We start from the raw sequence: 22709 nt of genomic DNA, 5'->3' as shown, positions 1-22709 counted from the left end.
CGCAACCGATTTCGCTTCTCGGCATTCTTGGCCTTCGGCACCATCCACCGGTTTTCATTCGTGACCACCGGGTGATCATAAATGGCTTTAGCTACGCTTAGTCTGTAGCGTGCCATCGTGGTCCGGCAGCAGAAGACGACGACTGTCCCAGTACGCCTGCCAAGTACGCGCAGAATGGATTTCGTGGCTGCTTAACTGCAAGGCCGGCGCAGCGCTGTTCCGTTCCAGCCTGGCTGAGCGCGTCCAGCCGAATATATTTGTGGAGACCCGACGATCACTGGTGCCTACGATTCGTGTCCACAAATTTGGTGACCCGGACGTGATGCGGTGTCGGCGGAACAAGGCCTCGATGGTGAGGAACCAAAGTTCCGAGTCCGATGACCAGAAGTCGGGGAGCTTGAGGGCGGAGACCGCGGACTCATGAGGTGGCAGCGTGCGAGGCGGCGGAGACGGCATAGGAGTGGAGGGATCCATGGCCAGGGCTTACAAGATGGAAGGTAGGCGGGGTCTCGAGCTCCGGGCAGTGGTAGGCCAAGCGAAGCGGCTGATGCAAAGCGCAGGGCAGGAGCAGAGAACGAAGACGCGAAGTCCGGAGTCACCAAATTTCTGGGGTCGTCCTCCGGGGTCGCCCTCGCCCCTACGTGCCCCCACCATACCGACGAACCGTCTTTGATGCCCTCCATTCTTTGGCCCATCCCGGCATTCGCGCAACACAGCGCCTTATCACGGCTCGCTACGTCTGGCCTCGCATCAACGTCGACGTTCGCCGCTGGTCGCGCGCGTGCCTGAGCTGTCAGAAAAGCAAAGTGCGTCGACACACTGCGACGCCGCTAGGCACGTTCCCGTCCCCGGACGCCCGCTTCAGCCATCTGCACGTCGACATTGTCGGTCCCCTTCCTCCCTGCGGGAACCACCGCTACCTGTTAACCTGCATTGACAGGTTCACGAGATGGCCTGAAGCGATGCCCTTTCTGGACATAACGGCGGAGTCGATCGCAAGAACACTCATCACACTGTGGATCAGCCGATACGGTGTCCCTTGCACCATTACGACTGATCGTGGTCGTCAATTTGACTCCACCTTATTTGCCAACCTATCTCGGCTCCTCGGCGTCAATCACATCAAGACAACCTCCTACCACCCTATTTCCAACGGTGTCATCGAGCGTTTTCACCGGCAGCTGAAAGCTTCACTTCTGGCGTCCGCTTTTCCTTCGCCATGGATTGAGCGCCTACCCTTCGTCCTGCTTGGTCTCCGCACTGCACTTCGCAGTGACTCTTCTACTTGTGCAGCAGAGCTAACGTTTGGTACCACTCTCCGTGTCCCTGGCGAATTCTTCGAGCCCTCACCACCCACGCCTGCTGACGTCTCAGATTACGCCTACCGCCTACGTAGCGTTATGAGTATTGTCGTTCCACCACGTCAGCGCCAGTATTCCCGTCGTGTCCACGGCCCCTCCGACCTTCAGCGGTGCACTCACGTCTTCGTTCGCCACGACGCCGTACGCCCGCCCTTACGGCCACCATACGATGGTCCGTACCAAGTGCTCCGGCGTGCTCCTAAGCACTTTCTCCTGCTCATCAATGGCCGGCAGGACACAATCTCAGTTGACCTCCTTAAACCTGCTCATCTTGACACCGACGTCATCGCTAACTGTGCCGCTGCATTCCCTCCCGACCGTGCCAGTCCTCGTCGCGTACGATTTGCGCCAAGAGTATCTGCTTTTCGCCATTCACCCCTCGCTCAAGGCTTCATCGCTAGAGGGGGGGGGGGGGGGGGGGGGGGGGCCTGAAGCGTGCCATCGTGGTCCGGCAGCAGAAGACGACGACTGTCCCAGTACGCCTGCCAAGTACGCGCAGACTGGATTTCGTGGCTGCTTAACTGCAAGGCCGGCGCAGCGCTGTTCCGTTCCAGCCTGGCTGAGCGCGTCCAGCCGAATATATTTGTGGAGACCCGACGATGACTGGTGCCTACGATTCGTCTCCACAAGTCTATACTGTTTTGGATCTTAATGATAACTAGTACTAGCTCAAATCATGATGTTCTTGGAAAATTAATGCCCGAGTTGCCGCAGCTCTTTTATGTTATCAGCTCATTCTACACGTATCAAAGAACAGTGTTTAGTTACGAGGTGTTTCTTTCCATAGGCATGTCTTCAGGTACGCTGCTTTGGCTCGACGTCCTGGAAGGCGAGTATACATCGCTACCCTGTCCCATCGACATGGCGCCGCGGCGGGCTCTCTCGGCCGTCTGGTATCAATTTGTCACCACTGACCAGAGCAAACACGAAGACCTCTCGTCTCGGAATTCGAGTGTCCATCGGGAAGCGAAGAAAGCTTACGCACTCGTGGCGCCATCTACGTCCTCCACCCCGGTGCTGGCTGGAAGCACCGGACTAGTGGATGGCACCCACTGGAAGCAGCCGTAATGGTCGGGTAGAGCATTCTTCTCGCTTCTCAGCGACCCACCAGCGTTGCTGCTAAACCGGCTGGAACATAACAACACAGGAAGTTACGTTTGCAACGTCACGTACCGCGATGACGACGACAGTGCAACTTTTCCCGTGACTGTCACCGAGGCTCGCGTTGAGCTGTTCGTCGCAGGTGAGTATCTTGCTTTAATCAGAAGAACCAGCCTAGCCAGCGAAAAACCAGTTCTGACTTGTTCTATAACGTTTAGATCAATCCTTCAATTCAATTCAATCAATCCTTCAATCGCCCGTGTACTGTGCAACGTCAGTGCACGTTAAGGAACCCCAGGTGGTCGAAAATTCCGGAGCCCTCCACTACGGCGTCCCTCATAGCCTGAGTCGCTTTGGAACGTTAAACCCCATAAACCAAACCAAACTTTAATGATCATATTACATCATGTATGTATGTAGTGTGACGACATGCGCTGTCCCGCTTAGAGCGAGCAACGGTTGCCTTCTTCGAGAGGTCGTGCACAAAGGCAGTTTTGGTGCAGAGCCAACACAGCCAAAAATTGCGAGTGAACAAATCTGCCTTGCATGCCTTGCCGTTAGCCGCATTCAGCTCTAGATCGCTCTCTATCAGAACAAACCGATTTCTTAGCTCGTTCAGCAGCATTGTCACATGAAACAGAATAGGGGTGAGCAAGCAAGACAATTCCGAAATCGAATAGAATGGGAAAGCGCTGCTTTGCTAACGGATCAAATATCAAAGCTGAAGTTAGAAACAGAATTGAATACGATTCGAAGAGTGAAAAAACCGAATCGAATATGAATGGAATATTTTACGGTAATATGTTAAAAAACGTATAATCATGCAATACACCGAAGCATTAGTGATGGCCGTTCGGTAGTGTACTGTCTTTTAGAATGTTGTAGCTGCAGCGGTCGGAAGCAGCCGCACCCGTCTCCACTAAGGGGTACGCAAAACGATGTCAGTATTCTATCTTTGACTGTGATGAAAAACGTACATGAAAATTATCTTTTTCTAATTGTATCGAAATGAATAAATAGGTGCCATATCTAAGTAGGTGAAAGAGGCATGTTCGACCAGCCATGGCCTTCGAGATCCGGTGTCACTGCAAGGCTTGCTAAACCAGCCTGGGACCTCTGGTGAAGCCCAATCACGGAGGCCATGTTTAAAAATTATCAACACTGCCACATGAATGGACTGTGTCGGTCGCGGCCCCCGTTCTTGAAGCGGTTCTCGAAGAAAATTACGGCATGTCTCATTGGAACTTAGTGCCAATTATTGGAAATTTACGTAAAAAGTTGAGAACATATTCAATTCGTTTTGAATAATTTATAACCTGCATCATCTGATTCCATTAGCGAATGGACACATTTAAAGTGCAAGCAAACAGCGGAACAATTAAGACAGCATAAGAAAGGACAATACTCGTGCGCTGCTTTAATGCTGTCTCAGTTGCGCCTCTGTTCTCTGACATCACGCACCACCTCGCCGAACAATGCGTCACACTTAAAGCTAATGTTCATTGCATACCCCACGAAGAGCGCCACCGTTTCGCATCGCAACGCCTGGATCACGTGCTCTAAATCGCCAAGTCGCAGATGCCAAAATCGCAACCGATTTCGCTTCTCGGCATTCTTGGCCTTCGGCACCATCCACCGGTTTTCATTCGTGACCACCGGGTGATCATAAATGGCTTTAGCTACGCTTAGTCTGTAGCGTGCCATCGTGGTCCGGCAGCAGAAGACGACGACTGTCCCAGTACGCCTGCCAAGTACGCGCAGAATGGATTTCGTGGCTGCTTAACTGCAAGGCCGGCGCAGCGCTGTTCCGTTCCAGCCTGGCTGAGCGCGTCCAGCCGAATATATTTGTGGAGACCCGACGATCACTGGTGCCTACGATTCGTGTCCACAAATTTGGTGACCCGGACGTGATGCGGTGTCGGCGGAACAAGGCCTCGATGGTGAGGAACCAAAGTTCCGAGTCCGATGACCAGAAGTCGGGGAGCTTGAGGGCGGAGACCGCGGACTCATGAGGTGGCAGCGTGCGAGGCGGCGGAGACGGCATAGGAGTGGAGGGATCCATGGCCAGGGCTTACAAGATGGAAGGTAGGCGGGGTCTCGAGCTCCGGGCAGTGGTAGGCCAAGCGAAGCGGCTGATGCAAAGCGCAGGGCAGGAGCAGAGAACGAAGACGCGAAGTCCGGAGTCACCAAATTTCTGGGGTCGTCCTCCGGGGTCGCCCTCGCCCCTACGTGCCCCCACCATACCGACGAACCGTCTTTGATGCCCTCCATTCTTTGGCCCATCCCGGCATTCGCGCAACACAGCGCCTTATCACGGCTCGCTACGTCTGGCCTCGCATCAACGTCGACGTTCGCCGCTGGTCGCGCGCGTGCCTGAGCTGTCAGAAAAGCAAAGTGCGTCGACACACTGCGACGCCGCTAGGCACGTTCCCGTCCCCGGACGCCCGCTTCAGCCATCTGCACGTCGACATTGTCGGTCCCCTTCCTCCCTGCGGGAACCACCGCTACCTGTTAACCTGCATTGACAGGTTCACGAGATGGCCTGAAGCGATGCCCTTTCTGGACATAACGGCGGAGTCGATCGCAAGAACACTCATCACACTGTGGATCAGCCGATACGGTGTCCCTTGCACCATTACGACTGATCGTGGTCGTCAATTTGACTCCACCTTATTTGCCAACCTATCTCGGCTCCTCGGCGTCAATCACATCAAGACAACCTCCTACCACCCTATTTCCAACGGTGTCATCGAGCGTTTTCACCGGCAGCTGAAAGCTTCACTTCTGGCGTCCGCTTTTCCTTCGCCATGGATTGAGCGCCTACCCTTCGTCCTGCTTGGTCTCCGCACTGCACTTCGCAGTGACTCTTCTACTTGTGCAGCAGAGCTAACGTTTGGTACCACTCTCCGTGTCCCTGGCGAATTCTTCGAGCCCTCACCACCCACGCCTGCTGACGTCTCAGATTACGCCTACCGCCTACGTAGCGTTATGAGTATTGTCGTTCCACCACGTCAGCGCCAGTATTCCCGTCGTGTCCACGGCCCCTCCGACCTTCAGCGGTGCACTCACGTCTTCGTTCGCCACGACGCCGTACGCCCGCCCTTACGGCCACCATACGATGGTCCGTACCAAGTGCTCCGGCGTGCTCCTAAGCACTTTCTCCTGCTCATCAATGGCCGGCAGGACACAATCTCAGTTGACCTCCTTAAACCTGCTCATCTTGACACCGACGTCATCGCTAACTGTGCCGCTGCATTCCCTCCCGACCGTGCCAGTCCTCGTCGCGTACGATTTGCGCCAAGAGTATCTGCTTTTCGCCATTCACCCCTCGCTCAAGGCTTCATCGCTAGAGGGGGGGGGGGGGGGGGGGGGCCTGAAGCGTGCCATCGTGGTCCGGCAGCAGAAGACGACGACTGTCCCAGTACGCCTGCCAAGTACGCGCAGACTGGATTTCGTGGCTGCTTAACTGCAAGGCCGGCGCAGCGCTGTTCCGTTCCAGCCTGGCTGAGCGCGTCCAGCCGAATATATTTGTGGAGACCCGACGATGACTGGTGCCTACGATTCGTCTCCACAAGTCTATACTGTTTTGGATCTTAATGATAACTAGTACTAGCTCAAATCATGATGTTCTTGGAAAATTAATGCCCGAGTTGCCGCAGCTCTTTTATGTTATCAGCTCATTCTACACGTATCAAAGAACAGTGTTTAGTTACGAGGTGTTTCTTTCCATAGGCATGTCTTCAGGTACGCTGCTTTGGCTCGACGTCCTGGAAGGCGAGTATACATCGCTACCCTGTCCCATCGACATGGCGCCGCGGCGGGCTCTCTCGGCCGTCTGGTATCAATTTGTCACCACTGACCAGAGCAAACACGAAGACCTCTCGTCTCGGAATTCGAGTGTCCATCGGGAAGCGAAGAAAGCTTACGCACTCGTGGCGCCATCTACGTCCTCCACCCCGGTGCTGGCTGGAAGCACCGGACTAGTGGATGGCACCCACTGGAAGCAGCCGTAATGGTCGGGTAGAGCATTCTTCTCGCTTCTCAGCGACCCACCAGCGTTGCTGCTAAACCGGCTGGAACATAACAACACAGGAAGTTACGTTTGCAACGTCACGTACCGCGATGACGACGACAGTGCAACTTTTCCCGTGACTGTCACCGAGGCTCGCGTTGAGCTGTTCGTCGCAGGTGAGTATCTTGCTTTAATCAGAAGAACCAGCCTAGCCAGCGAAAAACCAGTTCTGACTTGTTCTATAACGTTTAGATCAATCCTTCAATTCAATTCAATCAATCCTTCAATCGCCCGTGTACTGTGCAACGTCAGTGCACGTTAAGGAACCCCAGGTGGTCGAAAATTCCGGAGCCCTCCACTACGGCGTCCCTCATAGCCTGAGTCGCTTTGGAACGTTAAACCCCATAAACCAAACCAAACTTTAATGATCATATTACATCATGTATGTATGTAGTGTGACGACATGCGCTGTCCCGCTTAGAGCGAGCAACGGTTGCCTTCTTCGAGAGGTCGTGCACAAAGGCAGTTTTGGTGCAGAGCCAACACAGCCAAAAATTGCGAGTGAACAAATCTGCCTTGCATGCCTTGCCGTTAGCCGCATTCAGCTCTAGATCGCTCTCTATCAGAACAAACCGATTTCTTAGCTGCTATGCCTTTCGGCTACAAATTTAAAGGTCGCGTTTTCGAATCCTGTCCGTGGCGACTGCGTTTCAAAGGAGATGAAATGCGAAACCTCCTGTGTGCTGGGCGGTATCAGTGCGTGTTCAAGAACCCCAGGTGTTCGAAATTAATCAGGAGATCTTCACTGCGGCATCCGTCACAGCCTATGTGCAGCTTTGCGATCACGTTTAACGCCAATTACCATAGCATCTCTTCATTAGAAATTTATTGCCAGTAGTCCTTCGTGGCGGCAGGTATCGTGGTATATGATAAACGGGCACGTTTTTGCAATGCTTTCATTGCTCAAATGTAGCGGCGGTGAGTCGAAACAAGTTGCTCAAACTACAAGTCAAAATGATCAAATTGCTTTTCAAGCTCGGTGCGAGTCTTTCGTGGAAGCAAAAAGACATTAAACAGAGTCAGTTATTTCTTTTGTCTGTTTCGGAGTTGCGAGATAATCCTGACATGGTAACTAACGCTAAATAAATAGGGACACGGAAGGCGGCAACAGGACACTGTGCCCTCTCGTTTTGTGACATTCTTTTTGCTTCTTTCTGTGTTCATATCTCTTTAGAGTAAGTTATCATGCCAGAATCCGTAAACCAACTAGCCCAATTAAGAGCATTAGCAGGCGTGATAATCTGAAATTTCTTTGGTTGAAAGTAGCGGACTAAACATGCAGTAAGAAGCCTTGAAAGTTTGGTGCTTGCTGTGAAATCCTGTGTGAGAAAAAATGTGCAATTTTATTTAATGAAACTTTTCTCTCGGTCAGACACTGCTTAATCACAGCGTGAAATTCATTAATCAAAGTGATATTTTGGCGAAACAAATTTTTTTGTTGTCGGAATTTCTTCCTCTTCGATTTCTGCAACCTTTCCTTCCATTTTCCTGCTTATACTCGGCTGCTGTCGGAACGATGAAAGGGCCTTGTCTGAAATTAGAGGACCGCCGCCTGCTTTCTTCCGACAAACAAAAGTGGACGTCGAGTGTTGGTAACCTCTCAGGAAGAGTAATTTTTTTGCGGCTGTTGTAGCGAGGACTCCGTCCTCACTTTCCTTCCTTCTTGGCGTGTTTTTTTTTTCGGCCTTCTTTCTGAAGGCCGAAAAAGCGAACGTAACATGTTGAGAACGGGCTAAGTACCCCGTGAATACTTCGGAATGTTTTATTTTAGACCTGTTTCTGGCGGCAAAGCTGGGCTTGTATGATGAGCCCGGAGTTACTGCCTCAGCGTGTATAGCAGTGTTTTAAAAATACACTGATTTAAAATTAACTTTTCTACTCGCATGTTTCGCTCTATGCTTGCATGACTTCACCAAAGGAGAACTTCAGAGATGCAATGTGAAGTAAGAAAACTCATTTGAAAAACATTCTTTACAAGCGTTCCCTCAGCCGGTGGCAGGAACGCCACCTGAACTTGCATACAGCACACATCACTGTGGGTCCATAGCCTAAAAGTTACTAAAAGTGGTATTTATTCATATTAAACTCGTGGTCGAACAAAGTGCTTTCTGCTAGGAATTCACTTGACCACGCGCAGTAGGTGGAATTCTAGGGGAACATATCGATTTTACACAATCATCTTTCTCTTGTCCAAACGCAGTTCTTCGTGAAGCTACACAAAGAATAGCCTTGGTACTCCACCCTCAATTTTGCTATGCTATACATTTCCCTTTATTATACACTGGCAAGCGTCTGCATGAAAGGAAGAGGAAATTATATATACTATGTGTTGTGTAATCGTCGCGGCTAGAGCAAAAGCGGCGGCGCGACTATCGCGAGAGCTGGCTATAAGATAAGCCGCGCTGCTCGGCCATCGGGAATTCCACTACAAGCTGTGATGGAATAAACCACGTTCGGTTTTCCACCCACCTGGCCTTCGTCTGCTGTCCCCGACAAAACACGACATTTGGCGACGAGGATGGGATTCTGATCAGTTCTACAGCAAGCCGACATGGCAACGGATGGTTCGGCAGCGGCGGGAGCAGTGACGCAAATCGTGGGTCGACTGGGAGACATCGAGCCCTTCGACGAGTCTACGAGCGACTGGCCGTCGTACGAGGAACGCTTAACGTCGTTTCTTCTGTTCAACCGTATCCCCGAGGACGACAAGGTACACGCTTACTTGAGTCTCGTAGGCCCAAAGACGTACAGTATCCTCAAGTCATTGACAGCGCCGGAATTGCCGTCAGCTAAAAGTTTCGACGTGCTAAAGAAATTTCTAGGCGACCACTTGTCACCGAAGCCGTCGGTTATTAATGAACGCGCGAAATTTTACAGGAGAGCGCAACTCGAGACTGAATCGATTTCGGAATATGTTGCACAGTTGTGGAAATTGGCACAGACATGTGAATTTGAATCCGCACTCGATCAGTCGCTGCGGGACCGTTTTGTTTGCGGTTTGAGCAGACAAGATATACAGCGAGTGTTATTCACGGAGGATAATAAGCTAACTTTTCAAAAAGCCGTGGAACGAGCGCTAGCCATAGAAGCAGCGAAAAAGAGCGTAGCAGAAGCGCACGCCTCTGATACGGGCGTTCCGGACGTTTACAAGGTCAGAGCCGTTGGGGAAAGCGATATGACGCAGCGAAACTGCTATCGCTGCGCGTCGGCGAAGCATGCAAGCCGACTGTGTCCGCACATTGCGGCCACCTGTTTCAAATGTGATAAGAAAGGACACATTCAAAGGGTGCGCCAAGCTAACAAGCAGCAAAAGACGAAGGGAGCGCGGCGAAACTCGATGAAGACATTGGTTCCCGTTCAAGCTTCTGTAAGCATGAAGGAAATTATTTCGCCTGGTCTGGCTCCGATAACAATTTCTGTGCACGTGGAAGGTCGGCCCTTGATCATGGAGCTGGATACAGGGGCTACTGTGTCCGTCATGTCTTTATATCAGTTTCGGCAGATGTTTCCCTCAATCAAGGTCATGCCAACGACGCTGAAGCTGCGGACGTTCCAGGGAGCCATAGTCCAGCCTGTTGGAGTCGCTCACGTGGCCGTGTAGTACGGAGGGCAGAGGGCCCAGCTGCCTCTCTACATCACGAAAGAAAAGGGACTTCCGCTGCTAGGTCGACAGTGGTTGCAAGCCATCCGACTCAATTGGAGCAGTATCTTCGATCTCGACGCTATTTCCAGGTCAGATGGTTCTGCTTGTTCGAGTCAAACTGCCGGACTACGCGCACTTCTAGACAGATAGCAGAGTTTGTTTAATGACGAACTGGGAACAATTTCAGAAGAAAGAGCAGAGTTGTCGCTAAAAGATGGTAGCGTGCCGAAGTTTCTGAAGGCAAGAAGTTTGCCCTTTGCATTACAACCTGCGGTCGAGGCCGAGCTTACTAAGCTGGAAGGCATGGGAGTCTCATTTCACCAGTTGCGACGAGCAGCTATGCCACACCGGTTGTACCAGTAGTAAAGAAGGACGGTGGAATAAGACTATGCGGCGATTACAGGACCACCCTAAATCCTGGTCTTGAAACTGACCGGTACCTACTGCCGAGAGTCGATGAGTTGTTTGCGGCGCTCGCAGGGGGCCAAGAATTTTCTAAGATTGATCTCAACAGAGCCTATCAGCAGGTGGTGGTGACGGAGTCGTCAAGAGAGTGCTTGACACTCAATGCCCATAAAGGACTTTTTGCGGTAAACAGGCTACCGTTCGGGGTTTCATCGGCACCATCCATTTTCCAAAGAATTATGGACACAATGCTGAAAGACCTGAAAGGTGTCAGCTGCTATTTGGATGACCTTCTCATCACTGGAAGGACGGCAGACGAGCATTTTGCAAATCTGGAAGTGGTCCTAAAGCGGTTGACGGAGCGCGGGGTTCGAGTAAAGAAAGAAAAGTGTTCGTTCTTTCAAAAAAAAAAAACAAATTGCGCTATCTTGGTCATGTTATCAGCGCAGCAGGTGTCGGCACAACGCCAGAGAAGATAGAAGCCTTGACGAAAGCTCCCGCGCCCACAAGCAAGCAGCAGCTGCAGTCGTTTCTGGGCGTCGTAAATTACTACGGGAAGTTCGTTCCACGATTGTCTACTCTGGCCAGTCCTCTTTACAAACTGCTGCGTCGCGATCATCCATGGCGCTGGGATGCATCGTGCCAAGTGGCGTTCGAGGAAGTCAAAAATGCGTTGGCGTCATCCGCGATACTGGCGCATTACGACCCCGATAAGCCTTTGCAAGTGGCTTGTGACGCTTCCCAGTACGGCGTGGGTGCAGTACTTTCTCATGTTGCGGAAGATGGAAGCCCTCGCCCGGTCGCTTATGCGTCGCGCACATTAAATGACGCTGAGAAAAAGTACAGTCAGCTAGAAAAGGAAGCACTTGCCATCATTTTTGCAATCAAAAAGTTTCATTTCTACATCTATGGAAGGTGTTTCACATTGATCACGGATCACAAGCGGTTACAAACCATCCTGGGGCAGAAAACAGGCATTCCACCGATCGCGGCAGCACGCTTGCAGCGATGGGCCGTCACTTTGTCTGCTTACAAGCACTCGCTCGTGTAAAAAAAGTCCAGGATTTCTGCATGTTTGTGTCTTGAACGCATTATGTCCCATTTGTCCTTGTGCCAGTGTGCTACTTTAAAACTTGTCTGATTACATTTCGCATAACACGAAATTAGAACCTCTTGTTGGTAGCTGACATTGGGGGTGTAGGGCTTGAGATATCAACATCTCCATGTGACACTGGGATAGTAGTAGAACTTTGGATCAATGACATTGTTAATTCTTCTTTTTACGTGGACCTCTACATGCCTTGGAGACGAGAAGAGATTGCTTTTTGACATTATGTGCGACATTATTATTCGAAACTTAGTTCTTAGAACTCGTCTCTTAGAGTGTCCTTTTTTATTCCTCTCCATTTCAGACGAAATGGCCTATTGAACCGGTATTTTTGAGCGGCCAAAAGGTGGTGGATCGCTCGATACGGGAGCGCAATGTTCACTGGCTTATCGGGACCCGCAATGTGCTGCAGGTCTCGCCGGAGACGCTGCTTCTGGCTGTCTTCCTCGCGGATCGCTACTTATAGGTCAGAAAAGCCTCTCTCATTACATTTGAATTGTGTTCACAAGCAGCGACCAAATCTAAAGTGGAGTATTAGAAAATTGAATGCCGATACAAATACGAACGAATTCCGTGATGGATCAGGCGAATGATGCCTTAGCGTTACGTTTCACCGGAAAACGACTTGAGACTTGCATCATACAGAACTCGAGGACGTTTCCGTGCGAATTTTACATTATTTGTCTCATCTGTGGTGCCTTTTCTCATGTAATTCTTTCTCTCAGGTATTTTAAGTACCTGTGTGTTACAACTAGGCATCTGCAGATTTTATTGTTCCTACTCCTGGATTCGTAATGAACCGAGCTGTGATACGCTTTGCCATACTCATGGTGCTTGTTTACCGTTTGGGGCTGTGTGAAAGCGCACCGCCACTGCTCGTTGATTGTCGGAACTATGGATTCTGCAGCTTCCGTTAGTGCCTCGTACTGAAGGAATTCACTGGTAGATAAGGTCGCAGTTGCCGGGGAGTTTTCATCTGTTATGCATTCGATGACTTGAACTATTCGATGCGTTTTGAGCTTCAATTCTAAATAGCTTACGCCCTAAGTCTGTACTTATATGGACGTAATCAAGAGCGAATCGTTTATACAAACGCAAGCTGTCGGCATTAGATCCATTTCATTTTTCATGTCGTCTATCCTTCGTTAGCGTCTTGTGCACATTGGCGCGCAACTGAGGGCTTTTCACTCCATGGCACTACAGATCCATACGCGATTTGAAGCTAGGCAAAGTGCATATCAGTAAGCTCCTACTCCTGTTTTTCTGCAGTTTTGTGTCATTTACAGTATCGGAAGAATCTGTAGGTATGTACAAGTTCTGCTGGGAGCTATGAATGAGGACTGTCTTCTGACTGTTCTGTGTTCCGGTCTCTGCTACTTTTCCTTGTTGTTGTGTCCCCTTATTGCTTTTGTGTGTGTGCGCCCCCTCCTAACGACCACTCGCATTCCCCTCCTAACGACCACTCAATCCTCCTCCTAACGACCACGACAGTTGCCCCTCGTCGCACGCTGTCGCCAGAGGCCCCCCCACGGTGCGCCCCCGCACCCTCCTCCTGTTCTGGGAAGCCACTCCCTCCCGTGGACGCTTCTTCGCTCCCTCCTTTCTTCGGGCGGCCAGTTCGGCTCCTACCTCGGTCGACGCTGGTCGCACCCTCTTCAGCTCTAAATAAACGAAGTCTAAAAGTACCGTGTGCGTCTTTCGCTGCATTCAACACAGCGACCGGACACGACAGTGGCGACTTCCCAATCAGATACCAGAGTTCAACGGCTCATCGTGGTCATCGTGGGTTGGACGCCTTCAGTTCTACTTTGAAGCTAACAACATCACAGACCCAGCCTTGAAGAGGGCCAACCTGCTGACGCTGTGCGGGGAGCAGACCTACGATACTGTCTGCGCCCTTATTCAGCCAAGCACACCAGCGGCAGTGTCTTACGACGACATCGTAAAAGCGCTGCAAAAGCACTACGACCCAAGGCCATCCGAGGTCTACAGCCGGGCTCGCTTCCAACGACGAGATCAACTGGAAGGAGAAACAGTGAGCGCCTACGTAGCAGCGCTCAAGAAGCTCGCTGCCGACTGCAATTTTGGAACGCTGTCGACAACAGCTACCGGGCAGGAGGGAGACGCAGCTTCTTCTGCTAACACCACCATGCTTCCCTTGGACGTGATGTTACGCGACAGATTTGTGTGCGGACTGAGTGACGAGTCACTGCAGCAGCGCCTGTTCGCTGAGAAGGACCTCACATTCAGCAAAGCTTACGACATCGCCGTTCGAGCGGAGAGCGCCGGTCACCAGCAGAGAGGGATTCGCCGGAACACCGAGCCGGTACACCAGACAAGCAACCAGGTGCGCAAGCCTTCTGTTGTTGTAAAATCGGTCAAAAAGGCACAACGCTGCTGGCGGTGTGACGACCAACACAACCCCCAGGGATGTCGATTCCAGTCAGCCACGTGTAATTTTTGCCACAAGCGAGGGCATATCGAAAGAGCATGCATTACGAAACGGAGACTTGCCAAGATAAAGTCACCTTCCCAGCCTAATCACAGCGTCAACGCCTCAGAGAATACGCCGCTATCTGATCTCCATGGAACAACATCAGCAACACCATCTGTGTTGTACGACCTGAACACCATGAATCTCGGCACGCGACCGAAGATTTTTACAGAAGTAAGCGTACATCACCAGCTGATTAAGTTCGAGGTGGACTCCGGCGCAGCCTGTACTCTGATCAGTGAGGACACGTTCCGAACTTCATGGCCATCTGACGCACCCGCCCTGCAACAAGACGACACGCACCTGCGAACGTGGTCAGGACAGAATCTGCCACTATTGGGCTCTGCCAACGTGCAGGTTAACTACAACGGCCAGACCCATACGCTACCTCTGCTTGTTGTGAAGGGCACAGGATCAAGCCTTCTAGGGAGAAACTGGTTTTCTCCACTAGGCGTGATGATATGCGGCATACACCAGACGCCGAGCCAGAACATGGTTGGTAAACATCAAAACGCCGATGCGCTAAGCCGTCTGCCACTAGACGCAACTGTTGACGAACCATTTCCACTAGGAGACGTTCTGATGTTCGAAGCACTGCCAGAACCTCCGCTTACAGCAGGCACAGTTGCAGCAGCTACGCAGAAGTGCGCAGCTCTCCGGCTAGTTTACACAGCTGTTCAACAAGGCAACGTGCATAAACTCAAAGGGGACAACTTCGACGCTTACCGCAGGCGAGCTACAGAGTTGAGCACCCATCGCGGCTGCATCATATTTGGGTCCCGAGTTGTGATGCCGAGAGAACTACGCGCACAAGCTATGTCTCTCATCCACGCCGGACATCGGGGCATCGTTGCAATGAAAAAGTGTGCCAGAAGCTACATGTGGTGGCCTGGCATTGACAACGACATCGAAACAGTGGTGCGAGAATGCAAGCCTTGCCAGAGCAGCCGGAGCGCCCCGCCGAAAGCTCCTGTCCCAGAATGGGAAAAGCCAGACACACCATGGCACACACTGCACATTGATTTTGCAGGACCAATTGAGGGCTGCACTTTCCTTGTGGTCGTAGATGCCTACACAAAGTGGCTTGAGATAAGGCAAATGGGACAGACGACTTCGGCAGCAGTCATTGACAACCTCCGATCACTATTTGCAACGTTCGGCCTGCCGCGCAAGGTAGTGTCGGACAACGGAACACCGTTTGTGTCTGCGGAGATCCTCAAGTTTTATCGCGACAACGGGATCTCATCAGTTACATCGGCCCCCTACCACCCAGCGACAAACGGACAAGCCGAGCGCTATGTAGCCGAGCTAAAACGCGCCCTTGAAAGAGATCAGACAGGCTCGCTGCAGCGCCGCCTTGCGCGCTTTCTCTTCAAGCAGCACACGACGGTTCAGAGCAGAACAGGCGAGACCCCCTCGAAAATGATGTTCGAGCGTGAAATGCGAACCCAGCTCACAGCCATCCTCCCCGAGCCAAAGGCAGAGACGTTCCGGGAAGAAAAAGCAATTCCGCGCTGCGGCACGCTTAATGAGGGGCAGCGCGTCCTCGCCCGACAGTTTCTGAAAAAGCCACGCTGGGAGGAAGCTACAATTGTCAGACGCATAGGCCTGCGCTCTTGGCTCGTCAACATACATGACACAGTAGCACGCCGACATCTCAACCAGCTGCGTAGATTTACGACGCCGTCTGAGAGCTGTCCGCCAGCGGAGAGAACACGTGCACCATTTTCCCACATAGCCTGGCACCTCTTCCCGGAAGAAGAGACTTCGCCCAGGACAGACCCAGGAGACACAGCGAACAACAGCCAGCCTACAAGTGTTTCTCCCCCGAGCGCACAAAGCCAGCGCGCCTCCACGCGTGAGCACCGACCCCCTGCACGATACCAGGCAACTTTCTAAGGGGGAAGGAAGTGTTGTGTCCCCTTATTGCTTTTGTGTGTGTGCGCCCCCTCCTAACGACCACTCGCATTCCCCTCCTAACGACCACTCAATCCTCCTCCTAACGACCACGACAGTTGCCCCTCGTCGCACGCTGTCGCCAGAGGCCCCCCCACGGTGCGCCCCCGCACCCTCCTCCTGTTCTGGGAAGCCACTCCCTCCCGTGGACGCTTCTTCGCTCCCTCCTTTCTTCGGGCGGCCAGTTCGGCTCCTACCTCGGTCGACGCTGGTCGCACCCTCTTCAGCTCTAAATAAACGAAGTCTAAAAGTACCGTGTGCGTCTTTCGCTGCATTCAACACAGCGACCGGACACGACACTTGTGCAGATGCGCGCCGTGGATAAGCGCCAGATGGAGCTGCTGTGGGCTGCAGCACTGGGTGCTGCGGTGGAGCACAAAGAGCCTGAGTACCGCCTTCTCTACCGTTCCTACCTCGCATCGACCAAAGGCATGGGAGAGACGACGGAGCGAGAGCTGAGCGCCATCGAAGAGGACATTCTCCGGGCTGTCGATTGGTCCCTGGACTCTGGACCTGCCCTTGCCCCTGGACTTCCTGCGTCGCAACTGCAAGGCTGCTCAGGTAGGTGCCTGCCGTGCTTTCGGTTGCATTCTTGGCCTAGAGGGATCTGCGGAGGATGTTGCTCATTAACTGATTGCTGCTCGCAATCTACGACGTGTCTCCGCTAAGCTATAAGTTGGATAGGTGCTCGATACAATCGAGCTGTTAGAACATACAATAGTCTGTCGTATGGTTGGCACTATTATATTCACGCTGTTTTGAGATTCCGAGGGGAGGGGTGATATTTGAGTGCTTCATGTAGGGCACACAAAGGAGCGCAGGTGATATATAGACGCTTAACTGCGGTCCAGTTGATGTGATTTGCCTTCGAAAGATTAGAACCTAATTCGTTAGAGCATATTTTGGTCCAGCAAAGTGATTCTAGAGGACCGTGTACTGTGCGATGTCAGTGCACGTTACATAACCCCAAATGGTCGAAATTTCCGGAGCCCTTCACTACGGCGTCCCTCATAGCCTGAGTCGCTGTGGGCCGTTCAACTACATTTTGGTTCATTAAGGTGAAGTTGAATATCATTAAGGTGAATATCGCGCGTCGGTATGTATTCCTCGGTTCTGCACGTCCACTTCTCCACTCGGTATGGCTGCTCTGCTTTTTTTTTTTTGAAGGAGGATAACCACCTAACTTCGGTTGCATGTTTTGTTCGTTGTAATCTCGCGAACGACAATCCTCAACATTGATCAGTGGGTTGTATTCGCCTACGACCATTAAATTGGTCTTATCGAGGTTCGTTTTTTTTTCAACAGCCGAGTGATGAGTGTGACGTCACAGGTCCGTACATCGCACATGAAGCTAGAGAAAATTTGCGAAATAATCCCTGCTTCCTCGTCTATGCTAACTACAATAATAATGTCCGCTTGCTTTAAGAGCCGGAACACAATTTCTCGAGGCAACGATTATGTTGCAGGATTTCTCTTGTTTCGCGTTACTCGTGGGCACCTTTGACGTCAGAGTGATTTTTTTGCTTTTAGACCTGAAACCGTAGGATGCGAAAAAAAGATTCGATTATGATTTGTTTACTGGTTGCAGGCGGAAACTACGTTGCCATGCATGTATACTAATGCTTTAATCATGGTTATAAAGAAAACACGAAACGATCAATTAGGTGTGTGCTTTCCTCTAAAGGGATGCTGAGGACTCCTCCATCCAAATTTCGTTCTTAGTATCATACATGCATTTCTCGGCATTTTGTTGCTTTTTGGCAGCCGAAATGGCTGCCTAAAACTGATGAAATTCAGTTTAAAACTTTTCATGGAGTGGGTGAAAGTGCAGCCTTGTTTACGGAATCGGCGCAGAAAACTTTACACACTGTATTTTAAAGGAGGAATCGGGATGTGATGCCGTGGGATATCGTTTACTTATTACAGTTTGGTGTTCTACCCACGCTGCCCAATACCAATTTATCATCAATTTCGGTTTAAAACCTGAATTTCTCCTAAATTCCCCGTGCACCAGGCAAGCAGACAAGCTGCGCCGCGTTTTTGCTTTGTTGCTTTTTCTGACCAGTTGCTTGGGAAGACAGATAGCCAGATATAAGCTCTTGTCTCTTCCACAGGCATGCGCAGATGAGTTGTTGACTTTTTAATCGAAGTAGAGATTCGGAATAGTAATCTTTGCTACCACATGTTTCCTCTCCTGAACAGACGAGAAAACAGGAGCACCTGACGGCTATGTACATCCTAGAGGTGTGCCTAGTCGACTACACCATGGCCTGGACAAAGCCCTCCAAGAAGGCCGCATCGGCTCTGTACTGCGCCATGCACTTTCAGGGAAGGAAAAATCTCTGGTATGCCACTGAGCCCATACTATTTTTTAATTTTTAGAGCCTATGAAAAGTAAAAACACGCTGTAATCAAAATCTTGAATAATACCCTGAAAAAAAAAAAACTACATTACGCTCGGTAAAGTCGCTGGTACGAATTAGCGACTTTTAAAATTTTTTATGTTACCTTTTCCTAGGAGGGATGCGCCACTTCCCTCAATAATAATGTTTCGAAAAGGGGCTGGCTTTAAACAAATTTATAGCTGTTGTCTAAAACTTAAAAATTTTTTTTAGTGGTACTACTTTTCGAAGGTGTATTACTTTTATATTGCCTTCCAGTGACTAAAGCATTTTTCATGCTCCAATGAGATTCGGTTTCGGGAACATTCATTGTGATTTTACATTGTCTCAGTAGAATTGGCGGCATTAGTGGGTGCTTAAGAAATCTTCTAACCGAATAGGTGATTCATATACGGTTTCTAACTCTGATTGGGACAAAGTTGTCTTTCTGCTTATCTGCCTCATGCACGAACCAAATACACATGTGTATTTCTTGCAGGGGCATCATTTGTTCCTGAATAAGAACAATCAGGTTGTATGTTTCACACGAGAGAATGATGATTGTTATCATGAGAGGCAATATGTATTCAGTGTTGCATTACAAAAAAAAAACAAATATGTATAACCCCCCCGCTAACTACTACACGGGAAGTTTTCAGCAACGCCAACGCCGCAGTAGCCCAAATGCCCATCGTGAGCACGCATTTTTTTTCTTCGGGAATGGGTGTGACTACTAAGCACACTTCTATTTATTTGCAGTTGGGACCGCAAGATGCAGTTGTCCAGTGGCCACGATATAGGCTCCCTGCAGCCTATAGTGACGCGGATGCAAGAGTTCCTACTGGCCGCTTGCGAGAGTGAACAGTGGGTAGGTACCGTTTTCAATGTTTTCAGCGTATAAGTCTAGAGATACCTCGTTTAGTGGCAAAGATCGTACATGTAATGTGCGGCACCTCTAAACGTGAGTCCTCTTTCGTTCTCTGGCAAGTAGAATCCATAGCTGATAAACACAGTGAGCAGCAACTCAGGATGAAATCATTTTTACATTGTAGCAATCAGTATATCCGCAGTTATCTCATCGGGGCAGGCTTCTATACTTTTGCTAAAAACGTTTTTGTTAGTATCGAGAAGTTTTCCTATTGGTTTTCTATAGTAGCGACGGAAAATTTCAAAAATGGCTTAAAAACGCAGCGGAAGAATCGATAATTGCCTAAAATATTTCTATAACGATGCCTTACAATACAAACCGCCGCGGTGGCTCAGTGGCTATGGTGCTCGGCTGCTGGCCCGAAAGACGTGGGTTCGATCCCGGCCGCGGTGGCTGAATTTATTTGGAGGAGAAATTCTAGAGGCCCGTGTAGTGTGCGATGTCAGTGCTCGTTAAAGAACCCCAGGTGGTCGAAATTTCCGGAGCCCTCCACTACGGCGTCTCTCATAGCCTTAGTCGCTTTGGGACGTTAAACTCGACAGACGGACAGACGGACGGACGGACCTTACGATATGCAAACTTTTCGTCCAAGAAATCTGTATATGTTGGTAATCCAAATGTTTCATGGCATATGTTTTTTTCCGTGCCTACTGATGTAAGTTTGTTATGTTCCGTAGGAGCTACTGTTCCCATTGTCGTCCTTAAAAAACATTGGAACACCGATCTTGCTGCATTTGTTTGACTCTTGTAAGAACACAGTGAACATTTCGTGTGCTCTATTGCAGACTCCATTCGAGAGCTACGAGAAGAACTGGTCTGAATCTCTCGGCTGACTATCGAACACCAAGGTCCAGCAGCTTTGCCAGATTTCAAAAAGGAGCCTTCTGAAGTTCAAGCTACACAAACCAGGGCTGACTTTCCCTGCATATTTTGAATGCTGTACATATTTTTGGTGGCACTCTCTGTTCGCCGAATATTTCGCATGCATATGTTTCGTAATAAATTTTCTCATTCCATTTCTCGTGACCGCACTTTCCTGTGTCCCTGTACAGCGGCTTCCTTCGTGAAGTGGCGCTGACATTATAGTCGCACACCTGTATCTTGAATGTGAGAGTCAACAGTGTTGGATACTCTAATAGGGATATCCGTGCTCTGCAGACGTGACCGTTTCAGGTTTGATAAGTACAAGAATTTTATTTAGCGCTGCTGCTGTCTACGCCGACCCGCCACAATTATGGAGAGCAATGCACCTCTGCTACTATATACGCTTCAGTAAGTGTAAGATATAGCTGTGCAGTGGTATGCGAAGGCTCTACGCCACGTAGAAAACGCGAATGTTAGAAAGAAAGGACGCGGATAAAGGTCACTGAGAAATCATGAAATATGAATATGATTGCAGGATTTCATGAAATATGGATTTGAAAAGATTTGATTGGCAGCAGTTGACCTGTGTTGCACCTGAGAACAGGTGTTTCTTAGCCGAGTGTGACTCCACTGAACTGCCAGTGCTGGGCCTCAGCACGAGGTGCTTCAAAAACATTTGCTTTATATGACAGCCGACTCGTCCTAGCGCCGCAGGACAGTTGGTGTGTTCGTTCGGTCTTTTCGTCTTCGCGATCTCATTTTGAACATAAAATTACGGCTAAGCCAAACATTGCACTTCTACATGCAGCACAAAACTCACAATGACGTGCGAAATTTCTCGAACTCTTTCTGTCGACATTTTGATGCATGTACCGCCCGGGGTTGGGGCCGGCGGAGTAGCGCCAACCTTCAAGCGTGCAAAAAAGTGCATTAGGAATATTTTTGTTGGACAATATTTGTGAAACGCTGCCGCTACTTTAGTAGGTTTCTTAAGTGCACAACAGCTTTTCTCAAGGAGAACTGACAGCCTTCGTCGGCGATACTTCGCTGACCATAATTTATAATCGATTATAATCAATATATTGCAGTGAGTAGACGAGGACAATGAGCGATTGAACTAGCGTGAGGCAGACGAGGTTCTCGCTGTGTTCTCCGGCCGGTCGTAGCTGTTCCCATCGCTTGCGTAAATAATTGTAAATATATTCTTTCTCGCAACAATATAATAAAGGATTAAAGCGATAACTGGGCGTGCACGCAAAGCGACAAAAAATAGTGTTGCCTTGCAATAGTAACGGAAAAATAGGCGGCCATTAATGTGTAGAAGTGGCTTCGCGGAACTACATTTGGTAGGAATGCCACTTGGAGATGCCATTCGACTCAAATGGCTTCTCAGCGCGCCCGTATGAACGGCGGCTGCGCAGGAATGCCGCAAAAATATAATAGTGTAGGAATCAGTTAACTGATTGATCAATTGCCGGCGGAGTGTCCCGCCAGTTCCTCTGAAAAAAAAAATAGTTAAAAACGTTGAAATTAAATTACTTGTAGAAAACCAAGAAAATGTTACTGATATCACCTTTGAATTATTAACGCCCACAGCTATACCTCTTATTACCGAAGACCTAGAAGCTCGTCACCGTGTTCCCTCGAAGTCTCGGCCCAGCGATATCATTGCACAATTTATTGGGCTTTGAAAATGAGGCAGCCTAGTCGAAAGCCCGTGGAAGCTTCAGTGGACAATAGGTAACTGAAAAACATCAAATAAAATTGTCTGTTCGAAGGATAACCTTCGTACCCTTCTCCGGTGCATTCCGCAGTTTCTGTGGTTATTGCAAGCGGCCTTCGGCAGCGTGAGTCGTGTACACAGCCACTCTCCACTGTCAACAAAATAGGTGGCGCCACCGGTGCAACCACTGAGACAGCGGCCTGTTTGCTTTCGTCCTCGCCGCAGACAATGCGAACATTAGACTTCTTATTGATTCACACAAGTACCCCAAAAGAGATATGGTATAAAACAGTTCTGCCGACCAAATGCCATCGTTGTGCGGAATTTGAGCTCGAACAATACACCGGTTTAGCTGTGAGGAGCATTCTAAGGCGCTCGTTTAAATACGGCACTGCCTGTATATAGGGGAGGACGCGCATCGGACTGTTCATTGAGCGCACGCGCGGCGCGTATTCTCGCGTATTTCGCGCTGTGCTCGTTGACGCGGCGCTGACCGACTCGGCGGTCGAAGCTCGCGCGTTCATGTAAAAAGAAAAAAAAAACAGAGTGTATAAGTCCTTTATATGTGTAACCTGAGCCTGAAGCATTCCTCTCGTTGTCCTATTTTCGCTACGGTCTGTCACAACACATATCAAATTAATTAGTAATCTGCGTTACCTTCAAGCGCTGTGGT

General features: G+C 50.1%; 1 pseudogene; it reads left to right on the top strand.

Annotated features, from left to right (window-relative positions):
- The first annotated feature begins 9085 nt into the window (after positions 1 to 9085).
- LOC149337182 (G2/mitotic-specific cyclin-B2-like) lies at positions 9086 to 20282 on the top strand (annotated as a pseudogene).
- The last annotated feature ends 2427 nt before the right edge of the window (positions 20283 to 22709 follow it).

This window comes from Amblyomma mixtum, chromosome 7 (assembly GCF_055824585.1).
Source record: "Amblyomma mixtum isolate Tamu chromosome 7, ASM5582458v1, whole genome shotgun sequence".
NCBI lineage: Eukaryota > Metazoa > Arthropoda > Arachnida > Ixodida > Ixodidae > Amblyomma > Amblyomma mixtum.
This window is presented reverse-complemented; position numbering and strand designations above follow the sequence as displayed.